The 10,000-nt window shown below is 32.7% G+C and overlaps 1 protein-coding gene across 9 annotated transcripts in view; it reads right to left on the reverse strand.

Moving 5' to 3' along the window:
• Positions 1-10,000, reverse strand: part of LOC119583657 (longitudinals lacking protein-like) — a 127,703-nt gene that overhangs the window by 84,520 nt on the left and 33,183 nt on the right. The gene's annotated exons all lie outside the window — the stretch shown is intronic.

Raw genomic sequence — 10,000 nt, forward strand, 5'->3', positions numbered from 1 at the left:
CTCATGTTAACCCATTGCCGAAGGGTGGCATGTACGTACATGCCATGGCATGGCGGGACCATCTGCCGGGGGCACGTACGCACATGCCATAGAGGATGCATGGACATGCCATGAGTTTTTTTTTGTTACAATCACGGCAAAAGATTATTTTTCTGCCAATGAAAGTGTGATTAAGTCGATTTTAACACTTTCTCATTTTTACCATGCAACAAACAAAAAAAATGCAACAAACCGACAATTTCAACTCCATGATGCCGCACACTGCTTATTTTATTCGGACTATAGACCGAATAATGATCAACTATGGAGTCTATATAACAACAAAAATACCCTTCAGTCTCGATTTATCAGGAAGTTTGGCAAGTAGAGACTGTAAAAAATAATGAAAACTGAAAATACAACATATTTTCGTAGTATTACGAAGAAACGGCATGGGATGCTGGTATTTGGCAAGAGTGGTCACGCATGCTCGGGCGACGATATAAGCCCCCGGCAGTGAGGCCCGGGCCTCTATGAATGCTCCCCGTCAGTAATGGGTTAAGCATCTTCAAATATCTATATAGTTTCAGTTTCTCACAACCTTATCATGCAAGGTGAATTTGGCTTGTAATGAACAGAATGAAGCAGAACAAGATAATTTTCATCTATGGTATTGCTTCTGCAAGTTCATAATAAATGAGTTGTGCAACACATAATATTTTGGCATATATTTACAGGAATATGAAATGACACTATCATAAACAAAGGAAAACTCTACACTCACAGATACATGAATTAATCTATATAGGCAAAAAATAACTTCTGAAAATAAGAAAATGGGTTACAATTATTGAGAGTAGACCCAACAGCAAATGGATAGGCATAGCCCAACAGGGAAATATGGCAATTGGATGGAGACTTGAGGCCCCCAGGTTAGGAAGGTTTTTGGTTCATACTGTGGCAGGAGGAATAGGGACTTCGTCTTAGAGGGGTGTGTCACTTTGAAGATAACATCAATACTTTCATTTATATAATTTGTGATCAAAAATAAGGAATAATAATTGCAAGGTTGGAAACTAGAAAATTACTATCACATCACTGCAATTGAATTTTCTTACAGCAATAAAAATGTCACCTTCCTGTAAGGATTACATTTTCGCCTTTATAAAATATAATATGTGTTAATCATTGGTTCAAGAAATTTATTAAATGTAAAACTATCAGCAAAATTCATTAGATGCAGTGCCAATACAAAAGAGACAGAGAGCTCAACCAAGTTAAGGGTGAAGGCCAGGTTGATGATGGGAAAGACTTGCCATAAGCACACAAACTTTTTGCGAGGTCAATTAGCTCATTTGGCGATTTTGCATTATTCCCATCAGTGTACGAGTGTGGAATGTAATGTCCATGAGCCATGACTGGAAGAGCGCCAGCTCCATGGAGGAGACCATTTCATGTTCCGCATCGTATTCCTGGTGCCATGATTGGCAATGCAGGTTGTATTACAGAAAAAAAAAAAAATCTTTATTTTTGTTATAGACTACCTAGAGAGATCAAACAGTCTATTACCATCTGGATAATGCAAGTCAAATGGCAAATATGTAAACTACAAATGGCAAAAAGCTAACAACACTTAGGCATAAAAAGAAATAACATTACAAAGAAGGCACCGAGTCTTGTCACGTGTTCACCTACAAGCTGCGCACCTGGCAAAGTGGCTGTTCACGAAAGCTTAATGCCAAGATTTTGGGTCATGTGATTGCTATATTGCAACCAGATCTAAGGGGTTACACCATTTGATAAACCCATATATTCATATTCAAAATACAGAAAGCCTATGGCTTTACCTTACAGAGAAGGTGAAGAGGCTGATACACATTAGCTATATTCATATTACTTTCAGCATTGTTTGTGTATCAAGCAAAAATACATTTTGTTCCTCCACAACATTTTCTTGAAAGAATCTTGCCCATACCCCCCTTCAGACGGGAAAGAGAAGGACCCTCCCTGCCCCTATCCCTGTTGACGAGATAGTTCTACTGAGAGCAACTGTACAGGGACCCAGGGGGTATAAATTTACAAAATCTTTGTCAGCAGCTATACATATATGTTTATAGTGTATTATTATAACAATACGAATTAAAAACATTGTTTTCAAAAACTTTCTTTAAAGCTCAGTAAAGAAGATTTATCTTAATTCCTCATCTGTGAAAAAGTAAGAAATGTAGAATGGGAATTGTTTTAACCCTTTTCCGACGGGTAGTATTCATAGAGGCCCGGGCCTTGCTGCTGGGGGCTTATATCGTCGCCCTTGCATGCGCGACTACTCATGCCAAATACCAGCATGCCATGCCGTTTCTTCGTAATACTACGAAGATATGTTGTATTTTCAGTTTTCATTATTTTCTAAAGTCTCTACTTGCCATACTTACAGATAAATCGAGACTGGAAGATATTTTTTTTGTTATATAGACTCCATACTTGATCATTATTCGGTCTATAGTCCGAATAAAATAAGCAGTGTGTGGCATCATGGAGTTGAAATCGTCGGTTTGTTGTTGTTGTTTTTTGTTGCATGGTAAATATGAGAAAGTGTTAAAACCGACTTAATCACACTTTCAGTGGCAGAAAAATAATCTTTTGCCGTGACTGTAAAAAAAAAACTCATGGCATGTCCATACATACACTATGGCATGGGCGTACGTGCCCCTGGCAGATGGTCCCGCCATGCTATGGCATGTGCGTACATGCCACCCGTCGGGAATGGGATAAGCTGTGTGGCATCAAGTGAAAGGCCATGGCTTCCAAAGCAGTTAGTGCTCAAGGGCAAATAAATCTCTACTTTATATATTATGGTAAGTATAAATATTGAACTGTTTCCTTATCTTTCATTCAACATTGCTAAGGTTTGTTGAAAATTTGTTGTTTGCAAGTGACAACAACTGAATAGTCCACACTGACTGTCTGACATGGAACTACTGCTGCAATTTTTTGTTTCCAAAGGACTATTTGTAAATGCAATTAATCAATAAAAATATTGTTACTCTTTGAGCAACAATTAAGCTTTACGCAAAAGTTTTCTGGGATCATCAGAAAACATATGATATGCATTTTCATGGCAAAAGTTGCTTTTGTTCAATCATGATTTATTGCAGTTCAATTGTATGTTAATCAGCCAAAAAGTAATCCCAAATTTAACTGCAGAATTACAAACAATGCTCACATCCCTATAGAGTTTAAACAAACACATTTTGAAGCTATTTTAGTGTTATTATTTTGTATTACTATGTAAATCATGCTAACTCTTCCCAAAAATACTAAGTATGACTTACATTTTACAACACTGGCATACTGGAATACAAGTTACATCACTTGTCAACAAATCAAATACTACATTTTTCTTAGTCTCACACACCCATTCAACCTTGCAATTATCATTCCTTGTTTCAATTATGCACAGTGTAACATGGATCTGTTGTTTTCCATCCCAAATTATATAAATGAGTTTTGGTAACTGTTTACAAAGTGACCATACCCCTTACTACTCCAGCCACTTCTGGGAAATCTACAAACATCACCACATGAAAAAAAAATGATAATGATGAAAAAAAAAAATAATAATAATATTTAAAAAAAAAATTTATATTGCCATATTTCCCTATTGGGAGCTCTGCCTCTGGTCCCCCACCCAATCTCTATGGACTTGCTCTCAAGCGCAGCATTTGTTGCAAACTATTTTCTTCATTTCTGATGTTATTCTTTGCCTGTGGAGATTATTTTATGTGTCAGTGATGAGTGTATTTTAACCCCTTCTTTATGATACTGTCATTACGTATCCTATACATGTATGCAAAAGTATTAATGTAAAGGAAATACCACAGATGAAGTATCTTATTTTTGGTCATTTTACCTATAACAGGTGGATTTTACCTTGTTCTGTGGAAAACTGAAACTATATCAAAACATTAGCATAACAGTGCTAAACAACCAAGGAATATTCATAAAAAAAAAAAAAAAAAAAAAAAAAAAGTCCAAGGCTGGTTGAAACTGAAAGTATACCAGTTATTTGTCTGACGTAGCTAAGTTCAGGATGAAATTTCACGAGCAATAAACAAGTATGGTACAAAGGAGGTTTTGGTGGGGGTGTCAGTAAGTAACTTGTAAGAAAGGGCTGTCACACTGAAATTACCTCAACTAGTATGAAGCTTGCTTTTTTAATAAAAGTTACGTACCAAAACAAGCAAATTTACTATTTCTCATGTTCTCACTGTAGCCAATTTTTATATGCAAGTAATAATGCATATGAATTTAAATAATGTTGCATCAATGTCAACATGCTATGCTCATTATGAGTATAATCTATTAATTGCCTTTACACATACATGGCTTTGCAAGTACTTAGTTGCCAATGAATGAGTTTTTAGTAATACCTATCTCACCCATCTATCATTTTCCTTAATTTTCCTTGAATATTCTTATATTGCTATTAGTAATGTTAATGACATTATAATAATCATGTAATGATAATAACTGCATTGACATTCATATAATTAGTATAAAAAGAGAGAAGAAAAAAAGAGGGGGGGGAGGGAAATCTTCCTAAAAACAAAAGAAAAAGTGAACATTGGTGAGATCAAGAGGTCTACTAATTGTTCCCTTAGTGGCAAAGAACTTGTGGAGCCATCTATGTATAGAGACATTTCACAAAACAATTCTACGGTGGTCATTACTTTTTCTGACAGCAATAGGTTAAGATTTTATCTGTAACTAACTGCATGAAAGCTAAATGCAGATCAAGCTACAAAAAAGTATTGTAGTAATGTTATGTAATTCACAATATCATTCAACCAGCAGATCAATGATTATTTTGTTTAGCAGCCAGTATACAGAGAAATCAGTATAAAATCAAATTATTAACAGATTTTCAAGTTATTATTGAAGGGATGCTACAAAAGTGTCCATAGCTACTTTAACTTTCCTGACATACAAGGGAAAAAAATTATGAGGTATGAAATCTATTGTGTGTATATATGAGACCCTTCCAGATTCTTCAAATTTCATTCAAAACTGCATATAGAAGGTTGTCTGTCTTCCACAAACAGATGCAGGAACATATGAAACCAAAAGAAACACCCCTTTACTGATAGGCCTGGCCACACCTCATTATCTCATTGTCTATGAAGCCTAATGTATGTATGAAAAGTTTTGAAATATAAGCAAATGTAAAAGAAAGTACTCTAAAACTTCCAAGTCTACTCTGATAAAAATCTTTTGCCTATTCGCAACACAATGCTACAAGTAACTGTACAATTAGTATTACAGATTGTGAACAGTGATGGCATTTAGCAAATAAAGAATTAGTAGTGTTGGTATTACATGAATTAATTCACTAAATAAAATAATAATCATCATTTGTTCAAGGACCCTGGAATTCCATTTGTATATTTCTACCTCTAACTTTAACACCAGATACAATATATGTTGCTACTGATGTCAAAAATCAGTCAATCATAATGCAAACTATGCTTTTGGGTAGATTAAATTAATTTTCCTTTAACTATATACATAGTCAATTTGTTCACAATGTGTTGATGAATTATATAAAAACCATCATAATTCTATGAGAGTTAATCTGTCTTACAGATGTTCAACAAAAAACTTATAACAACGAAATTTAAAAAAATTGATGAAAAAGGTTTAAAGAGAAAAAAAGAACACAATAGATAAAAACTGTATTTTGCCAGTATGGTGACCAAACATGATTATTACCCCATCGGTGGTGAAAGTATTGAAAAAGAGAATATCAATTTTGACCATCAGCCTCTCTGCTTAAATGTAAACAGCTCTCTCACTAGAATTAATAATATTGGTGCAACTAAAAGCACTACCTATTACCAAATTCCTTTTTTTTTTTTTTCAGAACACTTTCCACAATGTCACATATTTCTCATGTACAGTAATGCCTTTCCTTGAAAGTTTGTCTAAAGTTTAAAGTCAGTAAAGCCTGTATTAAGTCACTCTGATATAATATATAATTGTAAAAAAAAAAAAAAAAAAAAAAAAATACAGAACAAGGTAATATAGAGCAAGTCCTAAAATCAAGACTAGAACCTTTGATATGCTATAGAAAATTTCCAAAGGAAATAATATTCCTATGTGCATTTCTCTTCTAATCCCAAAGGAGTTTTCATATTCTTCCCCTTTCATCCAGTTGCCACGACCATTTCGTTATTTTGTATTGGTATTCCTATATAATACTGACATCAACGCCAAAAAAACATTTGCCCTAAAATCCTTTAAAATAAATAATCTACATATAGGTAAGAATCACAATCACAACAATAATAATGATGATGATGATGATGATGATAATGGATGATGTTGACAATGATGCCCATTATGCCTGAAAGTCACTTCATTTAGATGTAAAATGGGCAAGTTATGCCTGAATAATAATATTAATGATGATAATGATAATAATAATGGTAATAATAACAATAATGATATTGATATTATTATTATCATTATTATTATTATTATTATTATCATTATTATTATTATCATTATTATTATTATTATTATTATTATTATTATCATCATTATTATTATCATTATCATCATTTTTTTTTTTTTTTTTATTATCATCACCATTATTACTAATACTATTATCATAATCATTATCATTTTCATTATTATGTTACAATTCTGCTTGAGTTTCATCATCCATTCATTTGCATGTTATGCCTTAATTATCATATGAGCACAAGGCAAGGACACTACACTAGATAGTTAGACGAGCAGTTTATAAACATTTACAACATATACAACAAGAAGGGAGAAGAAAGAGGACTTATAGAAGGGGGAGAGGGAGAAAATGAGGGGAAGAGGCCCTTAAGAGAAAAGGGAGAAAGAGAGCAGAAGAGGGCTAAAATAGAAAAGGCAGATGGGAAGGGGAAAGGGAGGGGACTTAAAAAGGAAAGGGGAATGGATAAGAGGAAACGGAGGGGGATGGAAGAGGAGGCTCATAGAGAAAAGGGGGATAGAAGAGAATAAGGATAAGGAGGAAGACGAGGAAAACGAGATAGGGCATATGTAGGGCTTTAAGTGGGAGGGGAAAAGTGAATTTAAGGAAAATTTGCAAGTGCAAGGTGGTGACAGAGTTGAGAATAAAAGGAATGGGAAAGTTAGAAGGAGAAGGAGTGGGAGAGGGTAAGGGTAAGGGTAAGTTGAGGGAAAGAGAAAAGGAAAGGGAAAGGGAGAAATATAATAATAATCATAATAATCATAATATTAATAATAACAATAATAATAACAATAATAATAATAATAATAATAATAATAATAATAATAATAACAATAACAGTAATAATAACAATGACTATAATAAATTAATTAATCCCTATACATCTATTTGCCACCACTATTTCTCATGATCGTGGAAGTCCTGTCAAAAACTGGTGGGATTTTTTTTTTCTCTACTTTTTTTAATATGAATGAGATCTATGTAGTGTTCAAAAACATATGTAGTATTGTTCGGCAAGTTTCCTTCAGCTATGATATTACCCTCCACACCCTTATCTCCTTATATTAACTACTCTGTTTCAGTCAATCAAAGAGTTGTACTTTCCCGCCTTCATCTTTTTGTAAATGAAACATAGTGAATGTGAAGTAGTAATTCTGGTACTGTTTGGCATACTTCGGTCCTGGCGAACTCTTGACTTTTTCCTCCTCTCACATTCCACTTCCACACACAGTGAGAGTTACCTTCTGGTCTATCATTGTATTTTTACTATCTAGACATCTAGATACTTATAAGTACATCTAAATATTTTTTGATTTAATAAAACCTATTCCTATGTTCTTTCATATGCAAGGGGTAATGGTGATTGTTTTCAACTCTGCACTCTAATAATACTCATATCTTAAATATAACACTGAAATAAGACATTTTTGGTGCATGAAATAAAGTGAAATTTTCAAAATATCATCTTTTTGTGGTTGAGGGGCAGACAATTAGTAGCAAAACAAAAATCCTGTATAATTTTTGTCTATTCCTCACCACAAGGCAAATATTATTCTTATTTTTCTTTTCTTCAGTTCAATTATGAACAGAATAACTTCTCACCTAATAATGCTAATATGATACCAATCATGATTTATCTTTTCTAAGCCTAATCCTTGCAGAATTCAAGTGTCAAAAGATAAAGACTTAAGACAAATGAGAAAATCAGAGAAGAAGGAGAGGAGGAGCAAGAGAAGGAGAAAGAAGAGGAAGAAGAGGAGGAGTAGGAGGACTACAATGGCAATGATAACAAAGCACAAGCAGGAGGACATATAGATGGTAAAGAAAATAAAGATGAGAAAGAGAAGAGTGAGAGGACAAGGGCTTATAGCAAAGCCCATAAAGAAGGTAAAAGGAGAATAACTTGAGAATGAAGTCAAGGGGAAAAGTATAACCTAATCAAGATAATCATTCTGTAGTCACTCTTTTATCATTCCTCTACCAGCAACTATCTCATATACCTACCATTACAATGAGTAGCAGTATCACTATACTCTTTTTTACTTTACCAACCAATGTCAACAAGCTATACCAAGTGAACAGTTGTTAATATTTCTGTCCTTTCAAGATAAACTTTTACATGAATATTGCTTGTGCTGTTGCTGAATATTTTTTATCATTCATTAATATTTATGTTTGTTTGCAATGCTAAATTTAGTTGAAAAAAAATTACTTATCTATCTTACAAACAGAAATCTTTAGAAATGGTCTATGTTACTTAACTCTCTTCCTTCTAAATAGGGTTTCAGTAGTTTATGACAATAATAAAACTACTACTACTACTACAATTACTACTACTACTACAATACTACTACTACTACTACTACTACTACTACTACTACTACTACCCACTACTACTAGTACTACTAAAATAACAATAATAATAATAAATAAGAACAGAATAATATGTGTGATGTAATGCAAGGCTTAATGATGATAATGATAGCAAAAAAGTGAAGGAAACAAAATAAGGATTTATATATGTAAAGTAAATGTCATTCTTGTACTTAATCAGTATAATTTCTGATGATTCAAAATCAAAGAAAAAATAATTTGTAATTAGTTTTAGGTTCACAGCAATAAATTCATCATCTTTCTTTTTTACACAAGTCATATTTAGAATAAAGGTAAAACAAAAATAAAGCCATTTCTATTACACAATGTCTTCCCTTTTTATTTTTAGAAGTAAATTTTAGAACATATGTGAATTATATAAATCATATAATCATATAAACTGATTCAACTAGTGAGACCTAACAAAAAAAAAAAATAAATAAATAGAAAAGGTTAAAAATTCTGCAAAACATTTTTTCTTTCCCCAAATATAGAAAAAATAATAATTCATATTTCTGAAGTTGTAATGAAGCTTTAGCTATTTAAAAAATCACTATGTACAAAGCAAAGCCAAATTTTTCTGCAAAACCAAATAATAATCAAAATTCACTAACTGATAGTTGACAAAACTGGATGATATTTAACAGTATCTTTCTTTCATTTTCAAGTAATTCTATCCTTCTCATTTCATATCACAATTCAAAGCAAATTCTTCTTTAATGTTTAAATACGCTAAAATATATACTGATAGATTTTTACATTAAAGGACTTTTTTCTTATCAATATATAAAAACCCTCAAACATCATATATGTTTTAGTCACTCAGTGCATATTTCTAGAATCCAAATGATAATAATCAGCCAGAAAACATAATCAAAATATAAAGTATAAATCAAAGCAGATCACAGAGACGGATTTCAAAATGTTGCTCATTTAAGAGAAAGGAGAGAGGGAGAGGGAGAGAGAAAAAAAATCTAGGTAACAAAGCCAAAGTGAAAATGTCACATAATTTCTCACATTTTGACTCCATCCACTCTTCTAAATAAAATCTCATTTCAAATGTTATTCTTACTTACCATCACCAAAGTCCCAATAAAAAATTCACTTCATCATACACTATAAGAG

Source organism: Penaeus monodon, chromosome 2 (genome assembly GCF_015228065.2).
Source record: "Penaeus monodon isolate SGIC_2016 chromosome 2, NSTDA_Pmon_1, whole genome shotgun sequence".
Taxonomy (NCBI): domain Eukaryota; kingdom Metazoa; phylum Arthropoda; class Malacostraca; order Decapoda; family Penaeidae; genus Penaeus; species Penaeus monodon.